This window comes from Ceratotherium simum, chromosome 22, assembly GCF_057802395.1.
Source record: "Ceratotherium simum simum isolate JZ-2026a chromosome 22, ASM5780239v1, whole genome shotgun sequence".
Taxonomy (NCBI): Eukaryota; Metazoa; Chordata; class Mammalia; order Perissodactyla; family Rhinocerotidae; genus Ceratotherium; species Ceratotherium simum.
The window spans coordinates 39156094-39176504 of record NC_141921.1 but is presented as its reverse complement, the minus strand read 5'-3'; positions in this window follow the sequence as shown (position 1 = coordinate 39176504).

Genomic DNA, 20411 nt, shown 5'->3' with positions numbered 1-20411 from the left:
TAAGAAATGTCTGGGTAGAATTCTCAGGAGGCAGAGTCTTTCTTTTTTGTGTGTGTGAGGAAGATTAGCCCTGAGCTAACATCTGTTGCCAATCCTCCTCTTTTTTGCTGAGGAATCTTGGCCCTGAGCTAACATTCATGCCCATCTTCCTCTACTTTATATGGGACGCCACCACAGCATGGCTTGACAAGCCGTCGCCCGTCAGCGCTCAGGATCTGAACCTGCGAACCCCGTGCCACCAAAACAGAGCGCAGGAACTTAACCGCTAGGCCACCAGGCTGCCGGAGAGTCAGTTTCTAATTTATTAAAAGACTTGGAGGAGAGCCCACTAGTCTGTAGTTCTTTTTATTTCTAAGGGGGAAAAAAAAAAACACAGGGAAAAAAAGAAGTGATTTGTAATGAAGTTCTGTGAGCCACTTGGTGGTATTATGTATTTTTTAATCTCTAGAAGTTGAGATTGCCTGGAAAAGGCCTGAGTTTGCATTAAATCGTAACCTTTACAGGAAAGTCGCACATTCACCCCCACACCTGCCCTGCCTCCACTCTGCAGGCCAGGGGCAAAGTTCCCTAGTGGTCAGTCCAGGTATTCAGTGTTGGAAGAGGCTGCAAAGTAAGTCCCCGCCATTTCCTGGAACAAATGCAACCACCGCTTAGTTATTCTCTTAATACCCCACTACCGAGAGTCCACCAATACTTCTTTCATATTGCTTGTCCTGAATGTATCATTTTCTTACTCCTGGTTTTTCTTTCCTTCTTCTCACAAATATTTGAGTACATACTATGTGCCAGGCACTATGTGACAGTGACTCCAACCTCTCTCCATCTTTCGCTACTGCTGAACACTCCTTTCCTTTAAACTTTCCTGGGGGGGCCTCTTTGACCATGTGCGCCCCTGCTCTCCTTCCGCCTCTCTGACGGAGGTATCTCTTTCCATATCAAGGCTGCAGTTTTCACCTACAGGCGGTAATTCACAATGTCAAATCCCAGCCCTGGGCTCCAGTCGCCCAATTGCTAACTCCCCACCCGGATGTTCTGACAGCACCTCAGGTGGGCTGCCAGTTCAGCCAGTGACTTTCCACCTCCCTCTCTTGAACCTGCTCTCTGCCCCATCCTTTGGTTAAGTCCTGATGGTTTCCTGCATGCCAGCCCTCCCCCGCTTTCCTCTGCTGCTACTCTCGTTCCGGCCTTCCCTCCTGTGGCTTTCCAGTTAGTCTCATCACTGCTCGTATCACCTAGACTTTCCTGCCAGATGAGGCTTCCGAAGCCAAGCCACCTTGCTACTCGTATTTCCCATTATGCGTCTTCCCATACTTGCCCCTCCAGCTGTTGTTCACATTACACAGCCCACTCTCTTGTCTCCTTTCCTTTGCCCAGGCCATATCCTCTGCCTGGAATGCTCTCTCCCCAGCTCCCAGCTCCACATGGCCAATGTTCAGCTGAAGCAAACACTCAAACTACTGTCTCTGAAACACTCTTAAAACCTTAACAATTTTCTGCCTAGGACAAGTACGGGATCTGGAATCAGAAAAAAGTTAAATCCTGGCTCCACCATCAATGTATCTCAACCATTGATGGCAGAAGAGAGACCTCATCCCCATTCCCCACGGGTCTGGGGACATAGCTCAAAGTAGCCCTCCATTAAGCACAACATTTCTTTGAAGTTTCATGTTTGTTCTTGCAATTTGTGCAGTTTTCATTCGATTTCATAACACGTTTATTTTAGCATAAAATATTTTATATTAATCAGCTAAATTTTCCCAAAAAACTTTCAAGTAAAGCTGTCACTCCAATCACGCATCGTCTAACCCAGGCCATCCCTGTGTACGTCCCTGAGGCACCGCAGTCAGGGAAGTGTGGACTTAACATGTCAACCCGAGCAACTCACCCTTCTGAACCTATTTCCTACTCTGTAAAATGGGATGATAACCCTTGCTGGTAGTTCTTATGAGGATTAGATGAGGTCCACTGTGAAAGCATCGTAAACCATATATTTATTTATTTATTTATTTTTGTGTGTGTGAGGAAGATCAGCCCTGAGCTAACATCCATGCTAATTCTCCTCATTTTGCTGAGGAAGACTGGCTCTGAGCTAACATCTATTGCCAATCCTCCTCCTTTTTTTGTTTTTTTCCCTACAAAGCCCCAGTAAATAGTTGTATGTCATAGCTGCACAGCCTTCTAGTTGCTGTATGTGGGACATGGCCTCAGCATGGCCGGAGAAGCAGTGCGTCAGTGCGCGACCGGGATCCAAACCCGGGCCACCAGTCGCAGAGCACGCGCACTTAACCACTAAGCCACGGGGCCGGCCCCATAAACCATATATTGATCAATAATAGGTAGTGTTATCATTGTATGTTTTATTTCCTCTACTGCAGAGTTTCCTAACCAGTGGCCATTGCACACTGGTGTATCGCAATTGGGTTACAGGTGGACACAACATAAAGATCCCACGGCCCTTGTGGCCGCCAGCTAGGCCAGTCACCTCTGGGCGCATGCAGCCCATGGGGAGCTCCTCGGAGGACAACTGACGCAGAGCAGAGTCTGACATCCTGCCCTGTGATCCCAAGTAGGCAGCAGGATCAGCGGCATTTGCTGCTTGCCATGTGTCACCCCCTGGGCGTCCACCTCAGAGTCCAGTGCATGGTGCACTGCTGCACATCACAGACAAGGGCCAGGGTCCTGCTAGACGAGTTGGGTTCCAGGGGTCCACGGAGAATGAGCATTGACCCATGACGCAGCTGGTGAGGGGTGGAGGAGCCAGGAGACTGGTTGGCAGAGTCTGGCCAGAGCAGCTACAGAAGGCTGACCCAAATCTGTCTTCACATAGTATCAGATATTTCTGTCCATTTTTGGCTGATGCCCAAGCAGTGTCCAAGCTAATTTCAGGGTGACTGCTTTAACAATGCTTATGGGCAGGGTGATATTAAAAACATTTAACATCTGAGTTGGCGCAGACATCGACCAATCAGAACAGATGCCAGCTAGCCATAAGCAGTGAATACCAGTCCATACCAAATGGATATCAACCCTGAAGGAACGTGCTTTAAATCAGAGCTCTGTCATTATTTTAAATGCTTGACATGAAAGACTTTAATTGAATTCAAAATCCATTAATGTTATCACAAGAAATTTCAATTGTACAATTGTTAATGAAAGAAAATAAGACCTTTCTTCAAATATTTTAACTTTTGTAAAATTTTTAATGTTAAAATGTCTTTTTAAATTTTTATTACTCACTTGAGTTTCTAAGTGCTCATGGCGATCAAGAACTTAAAGAGATCCTTCTTGAAAAGTCCTGGTCATTATTGCAGATAGCCATTTCAAGCATAAAACCTGATATTAAAAAGCTACATTCACTGAAGAAAACTAAAATTTTGAAAATACTCTATTTGGAAATTTTATATAAGCTCAATACTTAATGCTGTCTCTAATACTTTCATTTTATTTTTCAAATCATAATTATATAATATGTAGAAAATGTAATTAATTCTTTTACCAAATCCCATGCAGATGCCCCTAAAACCACACCCTCACCCCCTAGTTTACCTCAGTAGGACATACAAATTGTATAATTTTCTATGTGTGCCATGATAGGAAAAACGTTCCAAAGCACTGTTCTAATAAGTTCCAATATCTGCTTCGTCTTTTTGGCTGGCCTCTAAGGGCAGTGCCTTATAAAGAACAAGTAATATAATAAATGTTTGGTGAGCAAGTCAGTGTGTGAACAGATCTGGAAGCTGTGGAGAGCAGCTCTGGGGTGATTACTGTTTCAGCCAAAAAACTGTGACAGCCAAAGAGAGAGAAGTAAACACCGTGTACGTGTCAGCTGTCCGCGTGGATTCCCTTTGGCCTAGTGAATGATGCAAGGGTTCCTCAGAAGGAGTCAACACTTTGAACTTGTCTGTGCTTGTGGAGGCTCAGAAACGATCCTGCAGCAACTCCAGCCTCCCCGAGACGCCTGGCTGGGGGCTTTCTGTGACACTCCACTCACCTTGTTACATCATCAATGCTCATCTTTACCTTCCTTGTCCCCTAGCCCTAAAGAAAAATACAGATATTTTTGAGATGTTCAGAATACTTTTATCAAAGTTTGTCAAAATCTCCCCTCTTCTATTTATTTTCCCTAAAACGTTACACACTCAACAATGCCTCAGAGAATACTTTACACACTCGCATGGAGTTGCCTCCAATAATAGCTTCATTTTTTAATATAGAAAATAATAATATGTACTATTGGAACACAAAAGATTGGTTGTTCAGTCTCTCTATTCAGCTTGTCGAATGGATATCTGGAGCCTGAATAATCTGACCACTTTTATCCAGATGCCAAGTAATTGGCCCTCTCTGTCTCTCTTTAACCCAAAAGAGCCTCCTAAGGCAAGAGAAAGGGAGGGGAGAGCATGAATTTATCTAATGAAAGTCCCAACCAGTGAAGTTGGGAGTATCACTGTTATGCAGTTTCCAAGTCAAGCCAGGAGAGGGCACAGAAAACTTGTGCTTGATCATCTACCAAAGAAAAGGAGAATTCAGGAAATGGACAGAGCTCTCCTCCAATCACTCAATCAGGTGACACACAATTTGGGTCGGTTAGTCAGTCTGATTTCATCCTGAGCCTGTACCAATTTTATTACACAATAGGCTATCAATGTAATCTTTGCACCATTTAATTTTTTCTTGAAGAAATGCTCAGATTTTTTTCAAGCCCCAGCCAGTCTCCTATGCATTTCTTTTAGAGGGCATTCCTCTTTGCCTCTCTAAGGAAGTCAGCTACTTCTGAATAGCTCCTCTTCATCTGCAAAGTGAGGACTGTAAGAGCTCACCTTCCCTGACTTCCTGGTGATGATGTCAGCTGAAAGTACATCATCACACTGGTCCTTAGACAGAAAGGCATTAGACAAATGCAAGGGCTGATTATTAATTATAAACTATATACTTTGGGTAAATAGATCTGACTCCAGTTATTAGTTAGACTGAACACTCAACAATTAATGACTAAAGGGACTGTAGCTTAAAACTGAGTTCTAAAGTGACACAAAGCTCTGGGACACATGGGAAAATGCTGTTTAGCCAAATCCATCTGAGCCAACTCATGCTGGGCAATTCAAGCCAGGAGAACATCACTGTACATGTTTGGAGGGTAAGGATCAATGCCTGAAGTACAGATAGAGATCTAATACAAGTAAAGCATGTATGATACAATGTTTCCTGTAGTGTAATAACATCAGTGGTATCATGATCAAGTACTTGTTCTGTTTTATTATGACTTGCTTTTACAACCCAATTTCCTTCTGAATTCAACACTTGATAAATGTTATCCCATTTGTCCTTCCAATTATCCTATAAAATAAATAATACATATTATTTATATTTGATGAGGAAATTGAAGTGCTAAGCGAGTGACGTCGCTGTATATTGCAAGGCAATTTCTTCCCCAGGATCCAGAATTAGAGATGCTCTTACCTGTCAAAAGTTTCAGTCAGAGTAGTTGGGAGGGAGTGAGTCTCATCACTTGTTGGATAGCTAAGAGGATAAAAGGATTCCCCTGTATGGACATTATTCCCATAGCTACCGTCAAATTGTTTTGGAGCTTCATTTTTGACACTAAATTTAAGATCCAGGCTCCAAATATTCACTTCATCACTTAAACCTGGTTTCTGGAACGATAGCCAGCAGCTAAATAATTTGTCTTAGCTCAAGAGTTCAAAGAACAGAAGAACTAGAATCCAGGCTTTCTGATTTCTAATCTAGCATCCTGTCCACTGCCTTGTGGATGAGTCAAATAGATCTTTTCTCTCTTGGTATCGCCCTTTATTTGATTTTCTCTCTTTTAATTTAAAATTTTTAATCTTCCTTTAAAAATCTTTAACTTTTTTCTCATGACAAAAGTAATATATGTGCATTGTACAAAGTGAAAGTCCATCATAGTCTACCCCTACCCAATCAAGGTTATATTTCAATGTATATAGGCTTTTGAAAAAATCAAAACTGGGTTTAGTCTGTAGAAAGTGGTTGGCAACTTCCTTTTTTCACCTTAAAATACCTTGGAAATCTTCAAGATAAGCTTTTTTAAAAAACTGCTTTATTTAGTGTAATTTATATACCACAAAATTCACCTATTTTTAAGTGTACAATTCAATGATTTTTTGTAAACTTGTGCAACCATCACTATAACCCAGTTTTAGAACATTTCCATCATCCCCAAAAGTTCCCTCATGCCTGTAAGTAAGCTTTTTTAAAGGGTGCATATTGTGGATGATTACAATCATGAATAACAAGTCCCAGAAATTTCCATTTTGCCTAGCTTTCACTTGCTGCTGGCAGGCAAGAAGAAAATTGCAAAAGCCTATCAACAAATGTTGGAAGAAAACACCATAAGCTGATGGACAGCTGTTTACTCAAAATAGTTTATTCATCCGCCAGCTTTTACTGAGTGTCAGCCAAGTGCCAGGCTATTGGTTAAGTCTGTAGGGATATAAAGACAAGATAATAGCTGTCTTCGCCTGGAATAAATTGGACGTGAGTTCAATAGTATGCAACCTAACTTAAGAGTTTCAATATTCAATGGTTTTGAGTGGTAAAAGTGTTCCAGATGGTTGTGACATTTGGACTTCCACTTGCAGAAGTCAAGATAGAGAAACAGGGACCAGATTTACTTTCCCACCTAAAACAACCAAAAGAGGGACAAAAATATGAAAAAATGGTTTTCAATACTCTGAGAAAAGGACAACAAAGGAGATGAGCCCTAGTACTGCCCCCGTTTACTGCCTTGAGTTTCCAGGCTACAGTGCAGGGAAGGAAAACCGAGGCAGAGCTCAGGGGAGTCCCCGAGCTGAGGAGACAGAGCTGAGAGTCCAGGGAGACCAAGGCAGCTAAAGGTCATAGGACAGAGTACCAGAGAGGAGAGAGCTGTAGGGAGAGAGAGTCTTCTAGTATTCACCAAAGTCCTGCTTAGCACATGTATGTAAAAAAACTACCCAAGGCTGGGGAAAGGACCACTTGAAAAGACTACAGGGAAAGGTGCTTAATGCACACAGTGGCCTGTGAATAGTGCCTATTCCCACTAGCCAGATTAGAAAAACTCATAATTTATGGGTCATTGGGAAGAGTATTCATGAAGGTCTCAGGGGGAATAATCAGCCCTAAAATTAGCACTGCTGTGGTCCTGTCTAACAGATCTTAAAAGCAAGACCCAAAAGAATCAAAATATTTCCAAGTACCTTAACTGCACCCCAGAACGAAGCTCAAGAATTATAGGAATACAAAAATATCCAGCACTTAACAAGATAAAATTCACAATATCTGGCATCCAATCAAAAATTATCAGGCACACAAACAGACAGGAAAACATGACCCATAATGAGTAGACAAATCAATCAATAAAAATCGACCCAGAAATGACACAGATGTTAGAATTAGCAGCAAGCAAAGACATTAAAACTGTTATAACTGTATTCCATATGTTCAAAATGTTAAGTAGAGTCATGGGAGATATAAAAAAGATTACAAATGAACTTTCAGAGATGAAAACTACAATTTTTGGCAGGGGGATAATTATCTCCTTTATTTTGGATATGACCACTTTATATATGCAACATAAAGCTGCAAAAACGTTTTCTCTCTCCCTTTTCTAATAAATACATCAGGCTAGTAATTTATATTGAGTGTGCAATCAACCAAAATCATTGCTTTCATTTTTCACGCATGAACTCAAGTCTCCCTTACCTGGTGCATCTAATTGCTTGAACTCAACTATGGATTCTAGATGTCTTGTTAGTTTTGATCCAACATACTAATCTGTCTAGATCTCTTTGAAACTTGTTCCTGACAGCTGACTTATTAGTGCTGTCGCTTGACTGTGTCAACTGAGCACTTGACAAGCCTGCTCTCTTTGACTTCATCCAAGTTGACAGTAAAAATGCTGAACAAGGCAGAAAGTACTTTAGCACCATCTGGAGAGATCTCCTCCAGGTAAACACTGGCACCTTAGTCATCATGCTTTGGGAAAACTATAATTCTGAGATTAAAATCACACTCGATAGAATTAATGGTAGACTAAATATTGCCCCCAAGATTAGTATACTTGAAAACACAGCAATGGAAGTTATCTAAAATTGATGAAAGAAAAAAAGAATTTTTTAAAAAAGAGCATCATTGAGCTCAGACAACTTCAAGCAGCCTAATATGTGTGTACTTGGAGACCTTAAAGGAGAGAGGTAGACAGAAAAGCATTTGAAGAAAGACTAGCCAAAATTTTTCCAAATTTAATGAAAACCAAAAACCCACATATCCAAGCAGCTCAATGAACCCCAAGCACAAGAAACATTAAGAAAATCACAGTACTATACCTGAGTCAGAGAGTCTACTTGGGACATTCAAATCTTTCATTAATGATAATATAATGATATTCATTAATTTTTACATATGTGAAATCCCATCAATTCTATAAATCATTGTGATGGGTTTCTGGATATCTAATTTTTCTTATATCATTTAAAATTTCTTCTCGTACACAGAGCATAAATTGGCTAGTCTTCACTGCTTAGTCTCTGTGTTCAGAACTGCGGGTGTGTTATCATTTGATGAAGCTTTTATAATTTTATTTATTTATATTTTTATCCCCAAAGCCCCAGTAGGTAGTTGTATGTCATAGCTGCACATCCTTCTAGTTGCTGTATGTGGGACGTGGCCTCAGCATGGCCGGAGAAGCAGTGTGTCGGTGCCCGCCCAGGATCCGAACCCGGGCCACCAGCAGCGGAGCGCGCGCACTTAACCGCTAAGCCACGCTGCCAGCCCCGAATGATGAAGCTTTTAAAAGAACTAAAGGACTGGGGATGCTTGGTGAGTCAGTGGGAGTCAACTCTGGATCTATATAGGTCCTCTAAGGGAAGAATGTCCTTCAAAGTCAGGGGAAATTTCACCTCCTCTATTTAGTTAAAGCCTTTTTAACAACAAAAAAGTTGATAGTTTTAAGTTTGTTATTTCAAATCCTGTAAATTCTCAGATGATCAAACTAACAAAATAACCAAAATGAATGCTGAATAGAAATTCTATGTGGACTATCTGTGCTATCTGTCATTTCCATCCTATGACTGTCCCTTCATATGTAACTGAAAGTTCATAGATGTTAAGAAATTGTTTGGTACAAAATCAGATACAGAAAGGAGGGAGTTGTACTCTTACCTAGGAATAGCAATTACCTAGGGCTATTGCTATTTGAAGTATGCATCAGGCCAATAGCATCCTCTGCACCTGGGAGATTGTTAGACATGCAGAAACTCTCAGGCCCTGCTCCAGACCTAAAGACTCCTAACATGCATTTTTAACAAGATCTCCAAGTGGCTGCTATACACATTCATGCTTGAGAAGCACTGATGTCTGGTAAATAATTTCTCTGATCATGTTTCCTTATGCATGGGAAAAAAAAAACCCTACACACCTTATTTCACAATTTGATGAGAATAAGTGAAACCCAATCCAAATATAAGTTAGGTGCACATGAAATATCAATTTTTCTAATAAACAGTGAGCCACATGCAAGTCCCAAGCACACCACAACCACTTCTGGATTGAAAATGCTGAACAGCAAAAAGACTACCACTGTTATTATAAATCCCAAACACAAGGCCTATTTTAAAAAACGTCAAATATGTAAACTTGTTTTTAAAAAGTATTGGAGGGCTGGCCCCGTGGCTTAGCAGTTAAGTGCACGCACTCCACAACTCGTGGCCCTGGGTTCGGATCCCAGGTGCGCACCCTACGCACGCCTCTCTGGCCACGCTGAGGCCACATCCCACATACAGCAACTAGAAGGATGTGCAACTATGACATACAACTATCCACTGTGTCTTTATGGAGAAAAAAGGAGGAGGATTGGCAACAGATGTTAGCTCAGAGCTGGTATTCCTCAGCAAAAAGAGGGGGATTAGCATAGATGTTAGCCCAGGGCTGATCTTTCTCACACACCAAAAAAAGTATTCGACTCTTTTCACTTCTGGGACTATCTTATTTTAATGGAAATCTGTTATCCTTCAGTCTGCAACTATTTAAGTAACAATCGTTTCAGGAAATAAGCATTGTACACAGAGTCCCCACTGCCCATTTCCCTTCTTTTGCTAAACAAGTCTAAGCGTTGACACGAGCCGCACGGAAACCGCAGGAAGCCACGCCTGGCACTACTACCAGGTGCTAGTTTCTCGGCTGCCACTGCCTCAGTCACACCCCTGCCCGGACTAGAGCCTGAGCCGATTCTCTCGAGCTGAGCTGGCCAAAGCAGGGAGCTCGTGAGTGGACCGGGCCTAAGCAGCGCGGCCCTGCAGCACCCCAGCCACCCGGCCGTCCCGGAGAAACCGGAGCGCGCCCCACCGCGCGTGCGGGGACGCCCGCGATCGAGCCTGAAAGACGCAAGGGTTGCGGCGGGCCGCCACTGGGGCTTCCGCCAGGGAGAAGGCGGCACCCGCGAAAAGCCCTCGCAGGCACCAGCACGTCCAACACCATAGGCAGTGTCTGAAGTTTCCACTGCTCTCTCTCGGGTTAAACCCCAGCAGCGGAAGCCCGGCCGGGGCTGGGGTCGCCTAGCAACCAGGAGCCCAGGGCGCAGACGCCAGGCATTGCTCGATGTGCGTCACGTGAGAGGGCGCCACTGCCCGCTGGGAGATCACCCTGCAGCCACGTGATGCTGCGCAGGCGCGTTTCGGCAAACATCTGGGCCGGCGGTCGTGGTGATGGGGGCGGAGGAGGGCTTCCTGGGTTTCCGCCTCGGCTTCGCACGAAGTGCTTGGCCATGGGTGGCGTGACCAAGGAGAGATGAAACAGGCAGTTGAGGCTCTTCCGCGCCGGCTGTAGCGAAGCGATAAGGCGGTGCAAAGTGCACTCGTGAGGCTAGTTTGGTCGTGCAGGAGCATTTCCTCAGAATAAGACTCGTCAGATGCTGAAATCCGCCTCCTGTGGGAACAGAGAGAGTTCTGACCGACCGATTCAACACCAGCCAATGTTAGGACGGCTAGAAGTTCCGTGACAAATGAGTGAAGATTAGGGATATTAAGCATATTGAGTTGGGCAGTATATTCAGCTTTGGCTAGAAGAGAGAGACTGCGTCTGGGGCAAGAGGAGGGTTTTTTTTGGGGGGGGGGGGCGTCTTGCTGAAGTAGTCATAGGAAAGGTAGAACTTCCATGGTGGATTTGGAGAGCTAATTCGGCTTCTCATGAGCCAGGGAGCAGAGCCGAGTTATCCACATGTCGGTTCATGAAATCCCGGTGTGCAGACCAGGCTGTGTGGGGACCCCGCCAGAGGCCTGTGAGGCCTGGCCAATAAAACGCCAATATGAAAGGGATTTGAGGAGAGAATTGGGATGCCCCTCCTCTTCTTTTTTAAAACTGCCCAGGAGGTTGTTTTCCATATCATCCTTTCATTCTGATAAATTTCCCTCTAGCAAACAGAGAAGTTTGAAGTACTATGTCTACTCTGGGGCACTGGCACATAGCTTTGTAGCCCTCCATGATTCCTCTTTCTTTCACACTCAATACCCAATGCATCAGCAAGTCCTGTTGGCTCCACCTTCAAAATGAATTCAGAATCTGACCACTTCTCACTACCTCCACAGCTACCACCCTGGTCACAATGCCCATGATCTCTCACCTGGGTTATTGTCATAGCCTTCTAACTAGTCCACTCGACTTCCTCCACAAGTCAGCCAAAGTGATCTTTTAACACGCATGTTACAGCATGTCACTTCTCTGCTCAACACCCTCCAGTGGCTTCCTATTTCAGCCAGTAAAAGCCAAGGTCCTTACAATCCCTTACCACATAATCTGGTCCCGTGGGCTCCTATCCACTCTCCCCCTCATTCATAGGTCTCCAGAAGTGCTATTCTTCATGCTGTTTCTTGAACAGGGCAAGTATGCTTTCTCATTTAGGTCTTTGCACTTGCTATTACCTGTGCTGAGTATTCTCCCTGGATGTTCTCATAACTTACTACTTCATTCTTCTGCTCAGATGTCACCTTATAAGACAGACTTGCCCTGACACCCTGTGTAAAGTAGCAACCACTGCATGCCACAATTCCATCCCCCTCCCCAACACTCCCTATCGCTGCTTGCGTTTTTTTTCTTTATGGCACTTATCACCACCTGGCACATTTTATATGTTCTTTGTCTACCACCCCCAGTAGAATGTAAGCTTCATGTGGATAGGCACTTTGTCTTGTTCCCTGCTGCACCACTAGTACCTAGAACAATGTCTGGCATGCAGTAGGTGTTACTAATTGTTTGTTGAAGAAATAAATAAGCGGTCCATGCCCAATATGGTTCTATTGCTGATTATGCTGAGTGGACCAAAGTTTTTCCAAGTGGCTAAAAGACTTTGAACATACCCACAATACTGTAGTGATTCAGACATTGGCAGTGCCCACTCTCAGAATGCTTTGTACCCACTTTGTATCTTAAAAGATGGCTCTATACTCTTAGCCATGACAACTGAGATTCCTCCACAACTGTGATGTTGTGTTCCAAGAAGAAAGTCACTCCACTTTTTCATGAAGAAAGAGGAGTTTCTTGAAGAGAAAGAAGAGTAGAAAAGAGCAGTTTAGGGGCCGGCCCCGTGGCTTAGCGGTTAAGTGCGCGCGCTCCACTACTGGCGGCCTGGGTTCGGATCCCAGGCGCGCACCGAGGCACCACTTCTCCGGCCATGCTGAGGCCACGTCCCACATACAGCAACTAGAAGGATGTGCAACTATGACATACAACTATCTACTGGGGCTTTGGGGGGAAAAAGGAGGAGGATTGGCAATAGATGTTAGCCCAGAGCTGTTCTTCCTCAGCAAAAAGAGGAGGATTAGCATGGATGTTAGCTCAGGGCTGATCTTCCTCACAAAAAAAAAAAGAGAGAGAAAAGAGCAGTTTAGTTAACTACCAAGTAGATATATCAAGTATTGAACTAGGTATATCAAGGATAGATCAACAAAGCCCTGCTCAGATGTCAGCAGAGTAGGTGAAGTAGGCTTGTGTCAATCCAGAAGGTTCTTGGGAAAATTTATTTTCCCCACCAAGTTCCCCAAAGCCCAGAAATCTGCAACTGATGACTGATACCTTTATCCCCTATTAAAATGCAAATACTCTAAGAATGATCATATTGAGTTTCAGCAGTCATTAGTATTTTATTGTGAATTAGTGCAGATCCTTTCTTGAGAGCAGGTTTTGAAAAGGCTGGGGAAGAAAGTAGGAGCACATGAGAACTAAGAGGAAAAGGTGGAGAGAAAGTTCAGGAGCCAAGAAAGGAGCGTCAAGTTGAGCTTGCCAAGGACAAAGTTTGGCCTCTTTTGTAGTTTTGCCAAGGGCTGACTCTGGTAATCAAAGTACATGTTGATCTCTAGCTCCAAACTTCTGAGTAGGCAAATGATGGCGCTTAAAGTTACAGTCATAATTACCCAAAATGTTTTGATAACCCAATGAGTACAAGGTACATTGGAAATGAACAGGAAGTGTTGACCTAAAATATAGTGCGACTGAAACGCTATCAGATTTTAGGAAAGATAAGCAGGAAAGGGAGAAGGCATTGCATTACATACGCACATGATCCTGGCCTAAGAAATAGGAAACCAAATGAGAAAGAGTTTTTGTGTTAAGGGAAAAGGGAGCACTATCTGCTATCAGTTGACATGCCAGAAACAGTAAGGTGAGATAGGCTTCTTTGAGCAACCAGGAACTGATGATGAGGGAAAATTTTAAAGAATAATACATACCTGCTTAAAAAAAAAAGGAACAGGTCGCATATATCAAACAAGTACTTACAGTGTTTGGGGGATTTAGTTCCTATTGTACAAGTGTATAAAATCAACTAGGGTAGGGGCCGGTCCGGTAGTGTAGTGGTTAAGTTCAAGCACTCCACTTTGGCGGCCTGGGGTTCCCAGGTTCGGATCGCAGCGGTGTACCTACACGCCACTCATCAAGCCATGCTGTGGCAGCATCCCACATACAAAATAGAGGAGGATTGGCACAGATGTTAGCTCAGTGACAGTCTTCCTCAAGCAAAAAGAAGAAGATTGGCGACAGATGTTAGCTCAGGGCCAATCTTCCTCACCAAAAAAAAAAAAAAAAAACATCAATTAGGGTAGATGCTTTTACTGATTAGTTCTCTCTAGTACAGAAGAATTAGGCAAGATTCCTGAAGTAGAAAGAAACTTTGCTGGAGTGACCATATAGTGATGAGAGTCAGGGTTTTGGACCACAGCAAGGTGTCTCCACACGTAATGTGCAGGCAGAGCATTTGTGCTCTAGTTAAAGGTTGGGAAGAGATGTTTTCACTCTTAAAGTTTCTTCCAGTTTCGAGAATCTGCCACTCATTAGCTGTGTGAACTTGGGCAGGTTAATTAAAATCCCCACACCTCAGTTTCGTTATCCATGAAATGGGAACAAATACTAACAGTTCCTATCTCTGAGGGCTTTCAGAAGGATGAAATGAGGTCTTACATGGAGCAGTGTAAAATAGTGGTTATGACTGTGGACTTGAGTCAGGTTGCCTGCTTTGAATCCTGGAGCTACCATTTATTACTTCTGTGTCCTTGGGCAAGTGACTGACCCCTCTCTATGCCTCAGTTTCTTCATCTGTACAGTAGAAATAATACCTCACAGGATTTTTGTGAGGATAAATGACTCAGCAACATAAAGTACTTAGAAGAGTGTCTGGCACAAAGTGAGCATTCAGTAAATGTTAGCAATAATCTGCAAGATTCTTGACACACAGCAATGATCAATACATGGGACTGATTATTTTTGGAAGCCCTGATTGTCTAGGCCTTCTCTCAAGGTCCACCCACCCCATCCTGACTTAGAATTAAGGACTGGAAATGTCTCACGCCATTTGTGGTTGCAAGTAATAGAGGTGCAAAGTCTATCTCATAGAGTGATGAAAGACAAGTGGGAGTCCACACTGTGAGCCAGATCCCAAGAGGCAACTGAGCAGAGTCCAAAAGGGGTGAGGCCCGAGAGGAAAGGAGCTGATTGGTGAAAAGCTGTGGGAGCTCTCTGCTCCAGAAGTGGTTCCCTCAAGAGAGGCAGGAGGGTGGGCACTGAGGAGTTGAGGGACATTAGGCCAGTGAGCAGAGCTGATGGCAGAAGGCTCTGCCACACAAGCTTGGTGGATCCAAGTGAGAGGGGGTTGTAGAAGATTCCTCCATTTCAAGAACTGGGATCTTGGGTCTGAATCCTGGTGCAACAGAGGGACGGAATACATCTTGGTTACCGGGATGTGTTGAATGTATGTTTCTCGAGTTTCTTTTCTCTTAACTCAGGAGTCATTCTTCCCTCTCCTTCATCCTCCAAGTCCAATCCATTAGCAAGTTCTGTTGAATCTTCAAAATATCCCTCTAATCCACCTGCTTCTCAGTCTCAACTGCCATCTCCTTAGTCCGCCATTTCTCTCATCTGGACTCCTACTGTAGACCCCTAAACATTTTCCTGTTGCCCCTTTTGCCCCAGTAAAACCCATTCTCCATTTAGCAGCCACTATGAACTTTAAAAAAATTTTTTGATAGCTTTATTGAGCTATAAATCACATATCATACAAATCATTCAAGATATTCAATTCACTGGTTTTTAGTATATTTACATTGTTGTGTAACCATTACCACAATCAATTTTTGAACATTTTCATCACCCCGAAAAGAAACTCTGTACCCATTAGCAGTCACTCTCCATATAACCCTACTTCTCCATTCCCCGCCAGCCTTAGGCAACCACTGATATACTTCTGTTTCTATGGATTTGCCTTTTCTGGGTATTTCATATAATTGGAATCATACAGATTTTATTTATTTTATTTTTTCCCCCCAAAGCCCCAGTAGATAGTTGTATGTCATAGCTGCACATCCTTCTAGTTGCTGTATGTGGGACTCGGCCTCAGGATGGCCGAAGAAGCGGTGCGTCGGTGCGCGCCCGGGATCCGAACCCGGGCCGCCAGCAGTGGAGCGCGTGCACTTAACCGCTAAGCCACGGGGCCAGCCCCCTTTGCCCATTTTAAAAATTGGAGTCATTTGTCTTTTTATTATTGGCTTGTAAGAGTTCTGTATACATTTTAGATACAAGTCCCTTATCAAATATATGATTTGCAAATATTATCTCCTATTCTTTGGGTTGTCTTTTCACTTTCTTGATGGTGTCCTTTGAATCACAAAAGTTTCTCTTTCTCTTTTGATAAAGTCCAATTTATCTGTTTTTTCTTTTCGTGCATGTGCTTTTGGTGTCATATCTAAAAAGGCTTATGCCTTCTTAGGCTTTGCCTAATCCAAGGTTACAAAGACTTACTCTTATATTTTCTTCTAAAGAGTTTTATAGTTTTAGCTCTTACACTTAAGTCTGTGATCCATTTTGAGTCAGTTTTGTATATGGTGTGAGGTAGGGGTCCAACTTCATTCTTTCACATGTGAAGATCCAATTGTCCCAATACCATTTGTTGAAGAGACTATTCTTTCCCTCATTACATTGTCTTGGCACCTTTGTCAAAAATTAATTAACCATAAATGTAAGGGTCTATTTCTGGGCAGCATGAACTTTTAAAAACATAAATCTGATGATATAATTTTCCTACTTAAAACCCTCATAATGGCCTCCCTTTGCACTTTCAATAAAATCCAAATGCCTCACTATGTCCTACAAGGCACTACATGATCTGGTGACCTCATTTACCACTTTTTCCTCTCTTCCTAGCCTTTCTTCTAACAAGATGCCAAACTCTTTCTCACCTAGGGGCCTTTGCATTTCCTATTTATTCTGCCTGAAAACATCCTCTACAAGCTTCAGATGGCCGATTTCTAATTCCTCAAGTCTCAGTTCAAATATCACCTCCTCAGAGAGGTCTTCGCTGAAACATCCTATCTAAGGTATATTTATTCCAGAACCTTCCATCCTCCAGTTAGTCTCTATGACATCATCCTGTTTATTTCTTCTATAGTAGTTATCAAAGCCTGTACTTATTTTGTTTATTTATTTGTTTATTTGTGTTATTGTCTGTCACTTCCACTACAATGTGCACTCCATGAGGCAGGGACCTTATCTGTCTGGTTAGGCTTCAAATCCCTCTGTCTAAAATGATATCTTGCACATAGGAGGTGCTCAAAATATATGTTCAATGACTGTGTGAATACCTTAAACTTTCTGAGTGGAGTGTGTGCAAGTGGGGGAGCTCAGAACTGCTCATGGCATGCATACCCTGGGTTTGCAGATGTGAGCTTATGTTATTTAGGACACTCATACTTGCAAATTTTGGAAACTATAATTCAAAATGGTTCAAGGAAAAAGGTATCTATCAAATGCCCATCAACCACAGAATGGATGAATTTTGGTATATTCACAAAAGAAAATATTATACAGCAATGAGAATGTACGAGCTATAATTACATACATTGATTTGGACAAAACCTACTTACTGTTGAGTGAAAGAAGGCAGATATAAGACTACATGCTGGGCCGGCCCCGTGGCTTAGCAGTTAAGTGCGCGTGCTCTGCTGCTGGCGGCCCGGGTTCGGATCCTGGGCGCACACCGACGCACCGCTTCTCCAGCCATGCTGAGGCCGCGTCCCACATGCAGCAACTAGAGAGATGTGCAACTATGACGTACAACTATCTACTGGGGCTTTGGGAGGGGAAATAAATAACTAAATAAAATTAAAAAGAAAAAAAGACTACATGCTGCATAAGTCCATTTATATGTAGTAGAAAAACAAACAAAATTAATCTATGCTGTTAAAAGTCAGGATAGTGGTTATACTTGCAGAAGAGTAGGAGGGAGAGTTAGTGATTGGAAGGGAGTATAAGGGGGGCTTCTGAGGTAATGATAATATTCTGTTTCATGAACTGAGTGCTGATCATGCAGGTGTGTTCAGTTTATGAAAACGTACACTATACACTTAAGAAATATGCACTTTTTTTGTATATTATACTGCAATGAAAAGTTCTCTTTTATTTAGGAGTTTATTGACCGTTCTTGTTTTCAGTGTACGAGTTATTATCGCTTCTTAGCAAACCGCCTCAAACTTAGTCATGTAAAATAACCACTTTATTATGCTCACAGATTCTGTGGGTCAGGAGTTCAAAAAGAGTATAGTAGAGACGGCTCCGTGATGTCTGGGGCCTCAGTTGGGAAGACTCAAAGGCTGGAGATGACAACAGCTGGGGTGGAAATCAACTGAAAGTGTCTTCATTCATGTGCTTGGTGGGTTTTCCTGGTAATTGGTTTTGATCTTATCTAGGCTGTTGCCTGGAACATCTACACATGTTCTCTCCATGTGGTCTCTGCCTGGGGTAGTTTGGGCTTCCTCACAGCATGGCCGGTGGGTTTCAAGATCAAGTGTTCCTGGGGCCAGCCCCGTGGTTTAGCGGGTAAGTGCACGCGCTCCGCTGCTGGCGGCCTGGTTCGGATCCCGGGCGCGCACCTACGCACCGTTTCTCCAGCCATGCTGAGGCCGCGTCCCACATACAGCAACTAGAAGGATGTGCAACTATGACATACAACTATCTACTGGGGCTTTGGGGGGAAAAATAAATAAATAAAGTTTAAAAAAGAAAAAAAAAAAAGATCAAGTGTTCCAAGAGAACCAGGCAGAAGCTATATCACCTTTTATGACCTAGCCTTAGAAGTCACACAATGACACTATGCCAGGGTCAGTCTGCCATGATTCAAATGGAGGGACATAGAACTCGTGTCTTCTTTTTTTTAATAATTTTATTTATTTATTTTTTCCCCCAAAGCCCCAGCAGATAGTTGTATGTCATAGCTGCACATCCTTCTAGTTGCTGTATGTGGGACGCGGCCTCAGCATGGCCGGAGAAGTGGTGCGTCGGTGCGCACCCGGGATCCGAACCCGGGCCACCAGCAGCAGAGCGTGTGCACTTAACCGCTAAGCCACGGGGCCGGCCCAGAACTCATCTCTTAATGGGAAGAATGTCATGATCACATTGTAGGAAGAACATTATAAGATGGGAGATACTGTCTTGCCCATCTTTGGAAAATAAAATGTCACACCTGGGCACCTGAACACCACTAGTAAGAAATGTAACACAGAAAAATTAATCAATTCATGTTTCCAACCTCAACTGAATCCTTGACACCACCTGGCAATCCTACATTATTTCTCTGCTCAACTTCCTTCAACTTGCAATGGTTATTTCAAACCTTCTCTGCTGTAGTGCGCACTATGTGTGTCTCACTTAGCACCCATTCTCAACCCTTTTTCCCCTGTCCATGTCCTTAAAGAGGTGAGAAAAGCTAAACACTCCCTTTCCTAGCCTTTCTTGCATCTGGGTGACATAATTCTGGCCAGTGAGATGTAAGCAGAAACCTGCTGGGGACTTCTGGCCAAACTACTGCCTCGAACAAGAAAAAGATGCATGGAGTGGAGGCAGCCAGCCATATCAGGACCCTTGGGGAAAGGCCAAAAGATTTGTAGAAATATTGGCCCTGATATCATTGAGTCACTAAACCAGTGCAGTCATCTACCTCCCAGCTTCCTATCCTGTGAGAAAAATAAACCCTTGTTTGAATGGGGGGTAAATAGGGAGATGCCAATCTTGTATCCATTTTATCTTCTTTCTGTTTTGGTTTTCTGACTCATCCTCATGTTGCGGGCCTCTATCACTCATCAGCTATGTAGCCTTAAATAGGCCATTAAAGTAGCAAATATTTTAGCGAGTGGATTCTAAGCTGTGCCCAATAAAGGCACTGCACTAGCTGGTGGGGGTTGCCAGAGCTAGGAAAGAGACAGTTCAAGTAGAGAGAAAACTATTGACAAGGCGGGGAAATGGAGGCTTGGAGGACTTGAAAGTCACAGTGGGGCTGGGAGGGCAGAGTGCAGAAAGGGCTCAGGAGCCAGGGCTGCAGAGGAAGGCATGGGCCAGAGTGAGCTGGGTTCCACAGACCAGGCAGGGTAATGACTTTGGTTTTAACTAAATCATCGGAACAGGAAGTGAATTAATCTCTCTGAGCCTCAATTTCTACTGCGGAAAATATGTTTTAGAACTATCTGCTTAGTTCTCAGTCTCCTGTACCAGCTTGAGAGTTCCTTAAGGGCAAAGACCTGTATTTTTACGCATTTTTTGTATCTACATCGTAGGCGCTTAATAAATGCCACAGACTTCAGTTATTAAATCAATCAATACGTTTTTCTTTCTCCTCAGTTCTTGCCTTCTCTCCCCTTTTCTCGCCCTTCCTCCTCCTCACCTCCCACGCCCCCTCCAATCCTCTCCGCGCTTCCCGCCTCCCCTCCCGGGGCCCGCCCCTCCACTGCGTCGCGAAGGCGGAGAGGGCGAGGCGGGCTTTACGGCAGCCGCGTTGCGGCGGGGCGGGGCGCCGGGCGGCTGGCGCGCTTGGCGGCAGCAGTGGGAGGCAGGCCGGCAGGCAGGCAGACGGAGTCGCAGGCGGGTGG